This window comes from Hemibagrus wyckioides, linkage group LG06, assembly GCF_019097595.1.
Source record: "Hemibagrus wyckioides isolate EC202008001 linkage group LG06, SWU_Hwy_1.0, whole genome shotgun sequence".
NCBI classification, from domain to species: domain Eukaryota; kingdom Metazoa; phylum Chordata; class Actinopteri; order Siluriformes; family Bagridae; genus Hemibagrus; species Hemibagrus wyckioides.
In genome coordinates, this window is record NC_080715.1 from 33,566,392 (window position 1) to 33,582,296 (window position 15,905).

General features: G+C 43.0%; 1 protein-coding gene across 5 annotated transcripts in view; it reads left to right on the forward strand.

The window, feature by feature from the left end:
• Positions 1-15,905, forward strand: part of hivep2a (HIVEP zinc finger 2a) — a 55,871-nt gene that overhangs the window by 7,174 nt on the left and 32,792 nt on the right. Inside the window, exon 1 of one of the 5 annotated variants that reach the window (XM_058392230.1) lies at positions 14,889-15,055. The exons of the other annotated variants lie outside the window; for them this stretch is intronic. The gene's annotated coding sequence lies outside the window, so the exon portion shown is untranslated. Of the gene's footprint in view, positions 1-14,888; positions 15,056-15,905 lie in introns of those variants that run through there. 5 annotated transcript variants of the gene reach the window in all.

Sequence of the window (15,905 nt, forward strand, 5' to 3'; positions counted from 1 at the left end):
GCAAACAAATTACATGAAAACTTTGATAAAAGAAATAAGTGATTGTTAAAGCTGTGTAGGAAAAAAACTCGACATGAAACACTATTGTCCTGAACTGACCCGAGCTGCTGATCTGCTGATCTTCTGCTAGACATGGAGTTGATTAGAGCCACACATGCTAGCCTTGTTGTGTTCATAAAAGGCAGCTGAGTGTCATATGTGTGTGTGTGTGTGTGTTAATACGTACAGAAAAGGCTGAAGTTTGGTGTTGAGTAGACAGAGAGGAGACTGATTTATGTGTCACACCTTCACGTGTGATGTTTGTGAAACACAAGATTCAGTTCAGGATTTGTTTCAGGATTCGTTCAAGATTCGTTCAAGATTTGGTTCAGGATTCAGTTCAGGATTCAGTTCAGTATTCGGTTCAGGATTTGTTCAGGACTCGGTTCAGGATTCAGTTCAGGATTTGTTCAGGATTCAGTTCAGGATTCGGTTCAGGATTTGTTCAGGATTCAGTTCAGGATTTGGTTCAGGATTTGTAAAGGATTCATTCAGGATTCGGTTTCCGTGCCACGTTACGTTTAAATCTGTGTCTCATACGTAATACATCATCTGGAAAAACCTTGGGCTTTAAAAATGAAAGAATATATATATATTCTATATATATATATATATATATATATATATATATATATATATATAGATAGATATATATTATATATATATATATATATATATATATATATATATATATATATATATATATTTTTTTTTTTTTTTTTTTTTTTTTTAATGAATAAACCCCAGTGTTTGTTCAGAGAATATGATTTCATGTCACAACAAACCTTGGGCTTTAAAAATGAAAGAATATATATATATTCTATATATATATATATATATATATATATATATATATATATATATATATATATATAGATAGATATATATTATATATATATATATATATATATATATATATATATATATATATATATATATTTTTTTTAATGAATAAACCCCAGTGTTTGTTCAGAGAATATGATTTCATGTCACAACGTTTACTTCATTTGAAAATAAATATCCTAAGTCAACAGCAGGAGAGTTTTTGCCAATTCCATGACGTTGGTTATAACCACACAAGTCATTAGCACAGATGTTAGCAATCTAACTGTCAGCTAACAGCTAAGCAGCGAATCATTAGCTTTGGAACAGACTGCAGGATTATTAAGAGACTCGATTAACCGAGCTGTGGAAGGGTTCGCAATAAAACCGGTATTTCTCTTTTTATTTCTCAGCATTTTGTTAGCGGATAACTAACCGGCTAGTTTCATGTCTGTACATGTGACGGTACGACTCGGGGGTAATCTCTTCGTCCTCCCAGTCCTTCTCTCTTGACGTTGGAAGAGTAAACAGTGAAATGGAATCCAGTAGCAGTGAGAGTATGACTCCGGGTTTGTAAAACGATGCAGACAAACACACGTGTAAATATTTATCACGGCTAAAAGTCACTTAAAGGAGTTCCTCTAACATGCTGCTGTTAGAAACCTGCTCTGGTTAGTCATATCAGTCATTTCTGTGATGCTTCAGATGTTGTGACGGTAGTAAAGAAGTGAAACGAATAAATGAAGAGTTAAAGACCAGTGTGTGTGTGTGTGTGTGTGTGTGTGGATATGTACTACACCTTGTGCTCAGGTTTAATTCCACCCAGAGGTGAAAGGTCAGAGTTGTTTACTGTACGTCTGTGTTTATTAACCTCGACACAGAGAGCTGGAAGATTCAGTGTGTATTCTTCCTTCTGTATGTCGAGGTGATGGTCACCTCAGAGGGCAGGTTTCTGTCTGACCCGCTGCAGGGATTCTCCAGACCTTTGTTTGATGTCGGTCACTTCCTGTCGGCGGCGCGTGCGGCTGCTCCGGGAAACGTACGACGCACAAAACCTGACTGAAGTACCGAGGCATACTCTGTTTCTATGGGAACCGTCTCAGAAACCGTGCTCCGTCCTTGATGGTGAAAAAAAGACGCTGTAGTGGAGAGAGAGAATGAATAAAAAAGTGTGAGTGGAAGAATAAAAGCTGGTCTGAGGATGTTGAGTGAGAATGAGCTCTCTCTCTCTCTCGCTCGCTCTCTCTATGTCTTTTCTAGTCATTCATTCGTATTTTTGTGTTAAACTCACTGACACTCAGCTGAAGGTAGCAGTAGGAAACTGGAGCGGCGTTCACGCTGACTGGCACATGTGGCAGAACCAGACAAAAAAACTCCGCTGCTAAATTTACCCTCGCTTGTCTCCAGCTAAACAACAGCATTCGAGTGTTTGCAGGTGTTTGCTAGGCAATGGAACACAACCCACACACAAATGACATGCTTTTTACAGACTAACACACACACACACACACACACATATATGCACCAAGCATCCATAGGCAAGGTGTGATCGTCATATGTAAGAAGACTATGTTAAAGTAGAGTTTGTGACAGGTGTATGTGTGTGTGTGTGTGTAGGTTGAATAAATCCAAAAACAGATGGCTGAATCCAGATAGTCATCAAATAAGTGACAATCGAGGCACGGGTCATGCACAGATGGAGATTTGTGGAATTTAGATCTCAGACATGAAATATCGGAAAAACGTCATGAGGAACGGACAGAAGAACTTCCCTGACTCTGGTTCTGAGAGCGTATGGATCCGAATATTTCTCTGATCCCAGAACCTTCTCTGTCCTTTGAATCGACTTCCTGAAGTGTGACATGTTGGTTAGATAAGAGCGTCACACATACAGGACGAGACACATGGCAAGATTTCTCAGTATTTTAGTGTATGAAGGTGTCTATAAACAGGAAGTGAGTGTGGAACAGGAAGTGTGTGCTTTAGAGAGCTCTCTGTTGGTGTGGGGGTGTCATGGCACGTGCTGCTGTGTGTCAGTGGGTTCCTTTCTCTCTCTTTCTCTCTCTCTCTCTCTCTCTCTCTCTGTCTCTCTCTCTTCTGTCTAGCTCTTCTCTCTCTCTCTCTTCTCTCTCTCTCTCCACTTTTCCGCCAATGCTGGCTTCCTGATAACAGCTTCATTTGAATTTGAATAGCAAGGCTGTGTGAGCTGCTGCTTCCTGTTGGCAGGGGCTGTGGTGGGTGGCATGTGTCTATAGTCAAAACACATGGAAAGCAGCGAGGCAAGGTGAGGTGAGACGAGCTGAGCGGAAACTCGCCCTGCCTTTTTTTCTCCTATGGACCGAGCGGCTTTCGTTTCCTCTTCTCCAAACCATGCAAATGACTCGTGTTTTTTTTGTTTTTTTCGCACCGCAGACTAGGACACTTCCTGTTGAACGCCGTTTGGAATGTGCGTTTTTTTATGCAGGTTCTGAAAGAGAGAACGGTTCTGGAAGGACAGGTTTCCTCTCCGACTAGGAGATGTTTATAACGGAAAACGTGATATTTCCAGAAACTCTGCCATGAGCATGTAGTTCTAGCTACCTCAGTGGAGACACCCAGTTTGCAGAGCGGAGCATATTTACCCGTACTTCCTGTCATTACCTCGATTTTTCCATTCAGTGGTAGAACAGATGGTGGCTTGAGCTTTGGAGCTGTGGAGAACTGAAGGTAGCTGCAGCGAGAGCATGAATGAGAGTAGAAGTAGCCACTTCTCAGTCTTCTGAACCTGTGGAGACAGAAAGGATGCAATTCTTTACCAAGCTGTAGATACATCATCTGATTCCAGGTTTCATTTCTCTAACACAAACATCTCAGATGTACTGCAGACATGGTGTGTGTGTGTGTTTGTGTGTGTGTGTGGATTCAGAACAAAAGGCAGGCGCTGGTGTAATTGTAGTGAAGCGTGCGGAGGAGTCGGGCCTCACGCGGATGTTGCAGGTCATTAAGTGGAGAGTGCTATCATTAGTGGCCTTCACACTGTTCCTCAGCAGCTGGGTTTAGTGAAAAAGCTAAGCTGAGAAATTATCTGAGAGTCTAATGACATTGTAGCTGCGTGGTGAGTCACAAGGTCAGAAAAAAGTATGTGCATCCCTGACCCTGACCCTGACCTTCTCACCTATATGTATCTCTGAACCGGTCACTGCTCCAGCTTGAAGCAATGTCCCTGTGCACCATGCAGCTCCAAGAATGGAGCTGGAGATGTTACAGATTTGACTTCTCCAACATCTGTACTGACAGGGAGAAAAATGTATGTGCACCCCTGACCCTGACCTTCTCACCTATATGTGCTTCTTAATGTCCCTGAACCCTTCACTGCTCCAGCATGAAGCAATGTCTCTGTGCACAAAGCAGCTCCATGAACACATGAAGGTTGGAGTAAAGAACTGGAGTGTCCTGAACAGAGCCCTGACTCTGACCTCAACCCCACTGGGATGAACTGGAACTGGAGTCTCACTGATGCTCTTATAGCTGAATGAATCCCAAAACATCTAGTGGAAATCTGATGTTCTTATCAGATCTCAGATCCAACATAAACATGTATGATCATTTAGACCTGACCTGGTCCAGTAGTTTGTACACTTCCATGTTAGGTCACTCTTTTTTTTTTCTTTTTTTTTAAACTCACATTAATTCCTAACTCTCTCTCTCAATGAAATATCATGTGGAATTGCACGTCCTTGCCCTGAGGTCTTCCTCTCTTAATTAACAGCGTGAAACAGAAAAACGATTATAATCGATTGTTCCTACGTTCCGACAGAAGAAAAGGAAAAGTCTTTTTCTTTGGAATACTCAGGAATGTTTTGATTAAAAGTACCATTCCCACACAGGCCGTGGTGAGTAATGACCTGCCTGATCTTCACCCTGCTCCAATTTACCATCTGGATTAATGGTAGGTGAGGTTTAATTATGGCTCACATATTATATGAAACCTCATTGTTCTTTCTGAACATGAGGCACTAGGACTGGGTGACGACTACAGGGACGTATTTCACGCCATCTTTTTTTTTTTTTTTTTCTGAGATTAGCGATGAGCGTGTGACCTACTGACACACACCAGAGTGTGTTATATTGACGTGTTTGACAGAGGAATGGTCCTGTCTTATCTGTCTTATCTAGATGCTCAAGCTTTTACACAATTTTAGTTGGAGAGAGATGGCAATATGAGAGAGAGAGAGAGAGCGAGAGAGAATAATAAATGTGTGTAAGGAAGTCTTCTTGTGTGGCAACCGTCAAGCCACAATCAACCTTTTTAATCTCGACGTGAAGAGTAAAGAAAGGACAGAGGTGTAACTGTAGATCACTAACTAGTGCAGAGCTTGGAGCTGTGGTTTTTCTCAGCGTCTAACGTTTTCTTCTTCTTATTTTCATCTGCAAAGGTTTTTAGCAGCTCTCTGAGTCTCGGTCTGTCTGCTTCAGGGCATCGAGCGCCTGCAGGATTCTAGACAAATATTAAAGCCTGTGTGTATAAATATATATTTATTCATATTCCTATCTTTGTGGATGTTACATATCACAGGCCGTGTTTTTCGAGCCGTCACAACTGAGAGGAAAAGGAAAGAGGTGTAGAGGAAAGTGACGACAGGAAACGGCACAGAAAACCAAGTGAAAAGAAAAAAAAAAAGAAAAAAAAGTGAGGTATTAAGCGCTGTCAGTTTTTCCCGTGGATGGAGCGCGGTAAAGGAAGTGTGTACATTGTGACATGATTAAATCCTGCGCTCTTTATCTCCTCCTGCGAGAGGGCCGCCACCTGCGTGGTGTGATGTCAGCGGCGTCTCTTTCCCTGCTCTAAACACATGGTGTGATGTAGTTGCGGATGAGCGAGAGGAGGTGTTGCTGGTGCTTTTTGCTCACACACACGCACACACACACACACACACACACACATGCAGAACCGTGCGAGGGCTGAGGAAGTGTGAAGCGCCAGCGTCAGGTCTCTGGTGCTCCCAGCGGCCCACACTGCACACACTCACCTCCGAGCCTGAGCCTGCAATCTGCTGTGTGTTTGTTATTCCTGCCTGAGCGAACACGTGCATGAAAAATACATGAAGAATACGCTCAAACCTGCGCTCTGTATGCTTTGCTGCACGAGGAGTAGGTTTAAATGCAAAAAAAGAAGAACATAGGAGGATTGTGGTTAGGTGACAGGGAGGTCAGATGTCCGGCTTCATCTCTGTTGCTTTCTTCATCTCGTCTGTGAGCTCAGCTGAGGTCACTTCCTCCTCCTCCTGTTTCTCGTTCAGGTCCATCACAGGCCCAGGGCGACACTCGGCGCTTTCTCACGTTTTGACATCCAGAAGACTTTTCTAGATTATTTGTCACATATACGTTACTGCACAGTGAAATTCTTTCCTCACATATCCCATCCTTGGGGGTTGGTGTCAGAGCGCAGGGTCAGCGCCTCTAGAACAGGGTGGGTTGAGGGCCTTGCTCAAGGGCCCAACTGTGCTGGGGCTTGAACCCTGATCTTCAGAGCCTTAACCATTTGAGCGACCACTACCCCCAGATGAATGGTGTGTATCTATGCATCAGAACAGGAAATAAAAGCTGAGATTAAACATGGAGCTAACAAACCACTCAGGCGGTCAGAGTGTGGTGATGGTGTCCATCCTGCATGTGGTGATGTCATTCCTCTGGCGTTCTTTTATAGCATGCGGTTTTTTATGATATTTATGTGTGGAGTGTCTGAAGAAATGCCTTCTGAGGATTGTATACAGGAGCAGGAGAAAAGTCCAAAGAAGGACAAGAAAACATACAACTTGTGTATCTAGTGTGTATGTTGTGTGTATGTTGTGTGTATGTTGTGTGAATATGTAGTGTGTTTGTTGTGTGTATGTAGTGTATCTTGTGTGTATGTTGTGTGCATGTTGTGTGTATGTAGTGTGTTTGTTGTGTGTATGTAGTGTGTATGCTGTGTGTATGTTGTGTGTATGTAGTGTGTTTGTTGTGTGTATGTAGTGTATCTTGTGTGTATGTTGTGTGTATGTTGTGTGCATGTTGTGTGTATGCTGTGTGTATGTTGTGTGTTTGTTGTGTGTATGTAGTGTGTTTGTTGTGTGTATGTTGTGTATCTTGTGTGTATGTAGTGTGTATGCTGTGTGTATGCTGTGTGCATGTTGTGTGCATGTTGTGTGTATGTTGTGTGTATGTTGTGTGAGAACAGATCAGAAGTGAGACAGTGTTTGTCCTCTGTAGAGAGAAGAGATGTTCTTGCGTGTATGTAGTGTGTTTGTTGTGTGTGTTGTGTGTTTGTTGTGTGTGTGTAGTGTGTATGATGTGTGTATGTAGTGTGTATGATGTGTGTATGTAGTGTGTTGTGTGTGTGTAGTGTGTGTGTAGTGTGTATGATGTGTGCGTGTAGTTTGTATGATGTGTGTATGTAGTGTGTTGTGTGTGTCTAGTGTGTATGATGTGTGCGTGTAGTTTGTATGATGTGTGTATGTAGTGTGTGTTGTGTGTGTAGTGTGTATGATGTGTGTATGTAGTGTGTATGATATGTGTATGTAGTGTGTTGTGTGTGTGTAGTGTGTGTGTAGTGTGTATGATGTGTGTATGTAGTGTGTGTTGTGTGTGTGTTGTGTGTATGTAGTGTGTGTGTAGTGTGTATGATGTGTGAAGTGGGTGTGTTTTGTGTATGTAACATGTATGTTGTGTGTATAAAGTGTGTGCAGGGTGTGTGTAGTGTGTGTGTTGTGTGATGTGTGTATGTAGTGTGTGCAGTGTGTGTGTTGTGTGTTTGTTTTTTGTATGTTGTGTGTGTGTCTTGTATGTAGTGTGTGTGTAGTGTGTGTCGTGTGTGTTGTGTGTTTGTCCTCTATAAAAAGAAGCGATGTTCCTCAGGAATGTGGGGATTCTGAGGGAAAGCCCTCTCTCTCTGTTCTAGAGCAGTTTGTTTGAATTGGATTAGAGTGGACATGTTATCAGCTCCAGCCATCTACAGTGTGTGAAAACTGGACCCGGGGAAAAGCTTCGGTCGGTCGCTGTAAGATCAGACCGGACACGGAGCTGATGAGATGGGCGAGACGTGCGGGTCGGTTTCCGGCCGCCCCGAGGCCAGCTCTTTCTTCCCTCAGGTTTCTCCTGCGCTGTGAGGCGATCGATGGTTTATTTTTTCCTCCAGACGTTCAGTCTGCGCTTCTCTGTGCAGGGATGTTATTATCTGCTTCATGCAGATATCTCAGACTCTGTAGATATGACGTGTTTTTATACAGTTTTCTTCTTTCTTCCTCTGCACCTTTTCTGTTTGTTGTTCTTTCTCCGTCGTCTCCAGCGTTCTGACGTGCGGACCAGTTTAGAGAAAGGAAATAAATTTGCCCCCCTGCGGCTCGCTGCTTAATTAGCTGTTGCAGTCAGACTCGGTGGATGCGTTACATAATGCGTTTTATAACTCCGGCGCATATTTCACGTCGAGCAGCATCCTGTGCCGCAGATGGAAACGTGCAGCTTGGAGATGGAGCTGGAGATGTTAGAGATTTGAACATCTCACTGCAGTCATCAGCTCTTTAATGCTAGAATTTCAGGAAGATTTTCCCAGAAGGAGTATAAATATATTGTGTGTGTGTGTGTCTGTGTGTTATTTTTTTTTTATTATTATTGTTTTAAATCTCTCACCTCTTACCAACAAGTTCTTGACAAATCAGAGCAAGATGTCTTCTGGTATCATGTCCTTCCAAGCTCAAGTCTGTTGGCTGAGTAATTGTTAAAGTAATCACTGAGTCATTTGTCTTCCCATAAGCCCTTGGTACGGCGCCAGGTTGCACAAATAGTGCAGTGGAAAAGGGCAGGATATCAAACTCAGGCTGTGTGGAGAACTTCTACAAACCTTAACAGTGAGATGTTTCACTAGATGAATATATCACATGATGGATTTTTGGGGATTTGTCCCGGTTTCATCCGTTCTGGAGATCTGGTGTTTCCTGTTTTTTTGGTGTGTGTGTGTGTGTGTGTGTGCGTGAGAGTAGATGAGCTCTTCGACTTGTTTTGGAATCTTAAAGGCTGCTCAAGGGAGAGAACTTGTGACCAGGCGGCTGTTGCGTGATGTTGAGGATGACATTTCCACTGAGATCTGAATACGTCACCACGCTGCTGCTCGTGTTCCACGCCAGACCCTGAAGAACCACTGAGCTTCAGCTGATGTTGAGGTGCAGCTTGGGGAATTTTTTATTTTTTTTAAAATAAAATTATTCTCAAAGTGTTCACACAGTCCATTCAGAATCAGGATTAAAAAAATCTGAATTGATTTGGTTCGTGCGTGTAAACCGGTTTCCGTGTGAATGAATTGAGTCACGTTAACATCACGTTCGTAATGTTACCATGAAAACGATGCATAATATTTGGTCAGAAAGAACTAGATGTACCATGATAGAAATAAGTCAGGAGCTGGTTTTTAACCTTAGCATTAACTGGTGTTGTGTTCAGATGAACAGCAAGGTCATGAGGTCTGATCATTTTTCCTTCTCTGTTCGAAGTTTGGGATCAACTCATGGAGTATCATTTTATTTGTCGCTATTCACATCACGTTAAACTGCATCTCACGTCCTCTTCGTACGTCCACGCTGACCTCCAGTGTGTTTCAAACTCGGCTGGACTTCATGCCGCGGTCATCATGTAAACGGTGAAGATTCAGAGAATGCCAACAATCTTAGCTGCTTATTCAGGGAACTTTCCAGAGCGGCGTGTCTGGGATGGTGGGAAAGTCCATGGGGCTGTCCAGAAAGTGTCCTTTAGTCCAAACACACACTCGCTCATACTTCAGCCTTCTAAAAGCAGAGCTAATGTCCTGCAAAAAAGCAAAAAAAACAATCTCACGTGTAAGGAGGGTTTTGTGGCCATCTGTAGTTTAAATGTTTTTCCGGAAAAACAAAATTTGTCAAATGGACCACTTTTTTTTTCTGGTTTAATTTGTTTTATTTTATCTGGCATGGCCCCAGGTGATGCGGTGGAACTTTGTATCCGGTTTTATACTCCGCCGAATCAGAGGCGTTATTCATGGAGAAGCTGGAGCTCTTTAGCGTGCGCTAGAACATAGAGCGGTGTTTGTTATGCTGCTGTAGGAGTCTTCACATGCTTCAGGGTTGCAGGCATGCGCAGGCCATTCGCTGGAACAGGGGGTGTTTGTCTGTTTGGGAAGCCCCCAGTCCTCATTCCTGGCACTGACTGGCGGATCCCGCTCAGAGGTTAAATACGGTTGCGCTCCTGTGTCTGATCGCCGAATGCCGTCGGAGTTCTGCGGTTTGGAGAGGTCAAAGGTCACGGAGTAGCTCCGCCTCGGTATGCCCGGCTTCCGAAGTAACAGGTGCCGCAGAGCGACGTGAGAGTTCATGGACTGATGGGAATTTTCAGGGGAGGTGCCATCAGGACTAATTTTTTTTCCACTCCGTTGGATGAAATGAGAGACAGCTGCTCCAGAGGAAAACACAGCAGCGGGTTGTGTAACAGCCGAGAGTCGATCCCGGAGAAGGCCGGCGCTCCCTTGGACTGAGTGTATAAGAGCTCGTTTGTTTTTAAACAGCTGCCCGAGTGTTCGCTTTGACCGTCTGATGACATAAAACAACCTCCTCCAAGGTTTACTGTGATCAAGAGATTAATTTCATGATAGGAATGTAGCACTTGTGTGAGCAGTCACTAACACGTGCTGGACATGAGTATATGGAAATGAGGATGAAAAATATTACATCACTGAATAAAAATAACTTTTTGAACTTGATGCTTCTTCTTCTTCTTCTTTTTATTATTATTATTATTATTATTATTATTACAACCTAGAGGATTCATCAGACGCCATGTATGATCTAAAGATATCCCTGATGTTAAACTGCAGAGGACCTTTTCATATCTCAGATGGTGTCGCCGTGGCGACACAATCAATCACCAGGTTACGCCACACTTACAGGAAGTGAGGCGCAGTTCCACTGTATCTCACAATGTGACCAAGTGAGGCTCACAAACCAAACGTGTTGATTTTTTTTTTTTTTTTTCCCTAGCATGTTTATCTGATTCCAGCAAGATTTTGTCAGCTTGGTGTAAAGATAGGCGTAATGCTAAATTGTGAAGGAAATGCTGAAATCTTTCACGGCGTTGCCATGGTGAATCGATAAATAAAATAACAGGAGATGAACGATAACTGTGTTGAACATCATGATGCGTGGCAGAAAATGTAAATGTGTGATTAGAGTCAGGCTCCATAGAGGGATTGTGGGAATCCAGTAGCACCTCTGTGCAGCAAATACGGCAACTGTAAAGGGTTCTTTAAGGAGGATCTGTTGTTCTAGGATGTTCTGATCTTTTATTCTTGTAATATTGTAAGAGGCCAGTAGCACTGTGATCAACAGGAGAGAGAGAGAGAGAGAGAAAGAAAGAGAGAAAGAAAGAGAGCTCCACCCAGCCAGAGAGCGCTACCTGATTTGCTCCCTTGGCTCTCAACCTCTCCTGGATTGGAGTGTGATCGCACTCTGGAGTCCTGATGCAATGATTGTACATACATTTTACATTCTGTCCTAATTACCATTCCTCTGTTTGTTCTGTCCACTAAATTACAAGGAGGAATCGCCGCTTTGAGGCTTTTACAAATGCTGCTCGACTTTATTAGCGTAAAGGAAGGGGAACTCCGCATCTGTGTGGCAGGTGGGACATTTTATGCTAATTGGATTTTTTAATGCTGGGTTTTGTTATTCCATGTTGTGTGTGTGTGTGTGTGTCTTGGAGGTAAAATCCATTCTACAGTACATGTAGATGTGTAGCTGCTTATCCTGAATCGCTTTCAACTTCCTTTCCCGCTTCAGAAACTTTACAAATAGGTATAAACATGGCCGCTATTGCCGCCACCATCAGTCGTGCCAGTATTGCCATGGAAACCATTCTCCTCAGCAAAGTAATATACCGAGCAATGCTCTCCTTTTCACAGTTGGTGAATAAATCTGCCTTCATTCCAGATTAGAAAACATTCCTGATTCGATCCTGATCTCCTCATCCAAATGGATGGCGAGAGAGCGTCGTTAGCATGTCTGTGCTTTAATAGAATTGTGTAATAGGATTACTTTTATTTATTCTGTTTGTTTTGTACAACACAAACTCCATCACACCGGTTTATCTCTCCGTATAAACGTCCTACGACGCTGCTTTCTCTAGCGTGACATCAGAAGACTTACATCAGGAGCGTATTTTCTTGCTAGTCACAGATGAGTGACATTTGATAGATGAAACCTGAAGAACTTATTAAATCGTACTCATTTATTCAGTGTTTTTCAGTATTACGTGTACGTTGAAGCTAATCATGATTCACCTCAGGATGCTAATAGCTTTGCAGCGTCGCTAGCTGCTATCGGCTAACTACTTAGCTGAGATGCAAACCATCTGAGTGATGGATGTGGAATTCGAACAAACAAACCAAAACAGTTTATTACTTTTATCCGCAAGACAAATCCGACTAGCTGCTGTGCTCTGCTAGGAAAAATTCTCTGTCAACTTTTGGGGGAAAAAATAATGATATTAAAAAATCTATACAAATTATGCAAATGTTATGCAAATTATTTGCAAATGTTATCGTTTTTTTTTCAGTTTGTATCTGCTCTCTCTATCTTGTCATAGTTGAAATTATAGCTACATATTTTCTGTGAGATGTCTGAGTGAAGGTTTCTGTGACTGAGTAAAGGAACCATACTGATAGAACTTGGGTTCCGTCGGTTCTGCTCCAGCAGCGAGCTCCTCTCAGCAGTCTGTACAGTGGAAGTTGCTGCTTTCTTCCTGAGAAATAGTTAATTATTAAGTATTAATATGAAACCACTTTGATATCACATTTTCCTACATGCTTCCAGCAATACTTAAGATTAAATATTGATGGAGTAAAGATGTTCTGAAGGTCCGTTTGCTCGGAGCCGAGATGGATCTGTTACAGACCGAGAGAACGCAGGAGCAAGAAGGAATGCAGCATCATTCATAACATTTAATCTTCTCCGATTCCCTCGGAGATTATTTCCTTTTCAAACCAAACCCATAAAGCTGTGATTAACATGGCCTGGGAGAAGATACACCTAATACTTAATATACTATATGACCGAAAGCATGTGCACCCCTGAACGTTACACCCATTCATGTCCTTGTTTAACCTCCCTAATTTTTTTCTCTGGAAGGTTTTCCACTAGATGTTGTGGGATTCATTCAGTTAGAAGAGCATTAGTGAGATCAGACTCTGATGTTGGGATGTTGAGGAGACTCCAATTCCAGTTCATCCCAGTGGGGTTGAGTCAGAGTCAACCTTCATGTCTTCAAGGAACTGCTTTGAATAGTTGAACAGGTTGAAGAACTACAAATACACTATATTGCCAAACGTTTAGGGAGCTATAACAGCTTCAACTCTTCTAGGAAAGGCTTTCCACAAGGTGTAGGAGTGTGTTTATGGGAATTTTTGACCATTCCTCTAGAAGCGTGTTCTATGGACTAAGGATTCAGGAGTGCAGGCCATTCAAGTTCCTCCACACCAAACTCACTCATGTCTTTATGGACCTTGCTTTGTGTACTGGTGTGCAGTCATGTTGGAACAGGAAGGGGTCATCCCCAAACTGTTCCCACAAAGCATGAAATTGTCCAAAATATCTTGGTATGAAGCTGAAGCATTAAGAGTTCCTTTCACTGGAACTAAGGGGCCGAGTGGAGGGGTGTATATACTGTAGGTATGACGGTTAGGGGTGCATATACTTTTTACAGTCATGATGTATTAAGAATTTATTTTTGGGTATCTGATAATCTGATTTTCCCAAGGATCGTGTTTCCAGTGCCATGTTCCGTTCTCTCTACATCCTATAGGGCTCCTCTGTAGGCATCACATGCTTTTTTGTGGCAGTCTTTTCCTCAGGGAATGTTGTTTACAGTAAGACTTGCTTAGACAGGGAACATGAGCCCTGGAGAATCAGAACCGCTGCTTGTTTTTTTCTTCTCTCTCTCTCTCTCTCTCTCTCTCTTTCTCTCTCTCTCTGTCAGAGATCCACAGGGAATCACAGCATCCACTCTGGAAGTCAGGAGAGGTCACGTATATTTAGCTGTGCAAATTGGATTGTAGAAGAACACCAGAACGTGTGTGATGGCTCAGGAACAAACCCGTCCTGCTGATAGAGAAGTTATCTGATTCGTCTAGCGTCGCCTAGAAAGAGTGATGGGTTCTGCTGCAGGTTTATGAGGAGAACCTCACTCACCGATATGAAATGGGTTGGATAAGAACTTTTATCATGATCAAGCCAGAAAATAAAATTATAAAATGACTCCTAGTTGACAGGAAACTTGCCAATTAAACACATCACCATGATAACAATTAACAGTTAAACCATGCAGTAGGACAAAGCCAGATAGTCTGTTCTAATGTGGAGTGTGATGAGAACTGGTTAGAACCTGGTTCTTGTACCGGTGGTGTGACAGTGAAGCTACAGTACTCCTCCATACACACACCTACACACACACATACCTGCGATCCACAAGTCAATCACAGAAGTGTCCAGGAATAGAAAAGAGAAAGCACATCGGTGGAGGAATTTTGTACGCGTTAGCCTGGTGAGCTATTTATAGCGCTGAGGGAGAGCTATAAACGAGGGAGGCCAGGAAGAGGAAGTGTTGCCTTGTTGTTATGCCCTGCTTGGCATGCCATGGACAACCCCAGGTCAAAGGCATTGAGGCCAGATGGTTAAAGTTTGGTCTGATAAGACTCTGTGTTGAAACCACACACACACACACACTTTTGCGCAAACGTCACTTTCAGTCTGTGCTTCTTTCCCTAGCTCTCTTGACCCGTCTATTTGCGGTCATGTCTCGCTTCACTAAAATGTAAACTTCATTTGCGCAAGCAAACAGAACCGACGGAGCGCGAGAGGCTGCGCGAGAGCCTGTGTGAGCGCTGAAAGTGTCTCTGAACGTAGCCTGTTGTATAATCCCTCTAGGGGCCCCAGTGCTATTTTTGTTCCTGGATATGCGTCACGACTGGGTATTTTCTCTGGTGACTAGCTTACATCAGTAGGTCTCCTAGCATACGCTCTATCAGCGAGTGTCTTCTGATTGATGGGAGTTTCACTGGGCAGTTTCGCCGCTCGTATACTCGATTCCCTCGAAATGGACAAGGGAAGTGCAAGCAGCGAGGAATGCAGCAGATGACTGAGGGGCCAGTCAAGCCAGGCTGGTATGTAATCTGCTTTTTTTAAACAAATCTTTCCCTCTCGGAGTAAGAGTGTGTGTGTGTGTGTGTGTGTGTATACGGTCGCACTGCTTGTGTTAGTCTGTGGGTGTGAAAACAGACAGAATGACAATACCAGAGAGGACAAGCAGGAAAGGAGTGGCAGTGGTAGACAACTTACTGTCTGTGTGTCTAGAGACTTCAACTGTTTCTTTCTTTCTTTCTTTCTTTCTTTCTTTCTTTCTTTCTTTCTTTCTTTCTTTCTTTCTTTCTTTCTCCTTGTGAAAGCACAGCTGAAGAAAACAAAAATGATTAGTGCACAGATTTTAGTCCCTGATACAGCTTTTTTTTAGTCTCAGCTCCTCCGTGTGCCAGGAATCGTCCTTTCCCTCGGCGGACCTCGATGGTACCTGATTTTCACTCCTGTCTTACACCACTATCGGTCTTAACAGGAATAGTTTATGATATGATGATATGACACGTGATGGAAACACAAGGAAACACCAGGAACTGAGCACTGGGACTAGACGTCTCCAGGGCATTTTTAGATATTTCTATCTGAGAGGCTTTTCTTTTCTCCGTATTTGTAAATAATCCGGTTTCTGCACGGCTCTTCAGTGTCTCATAAACAGGGGGTAGCCCCCGGCGTGGAGATTACAGTGACCTTGAAAGACAGTGAGTTGCTTCCTGACTCTCTTCCCTTTCCTCCGGATGGAAGAGCAAGAATCTCCTAGCGCTCGGCTCTCATAGCTGTGGAATGAAACCTGCTTCTTCTGCCAATCGAGCTAAAACCTTTTCCGATCAGATTCTCAGACATCATATAATCTCTGAGTGTCTGCTGCTGCGTCTCTGGCTT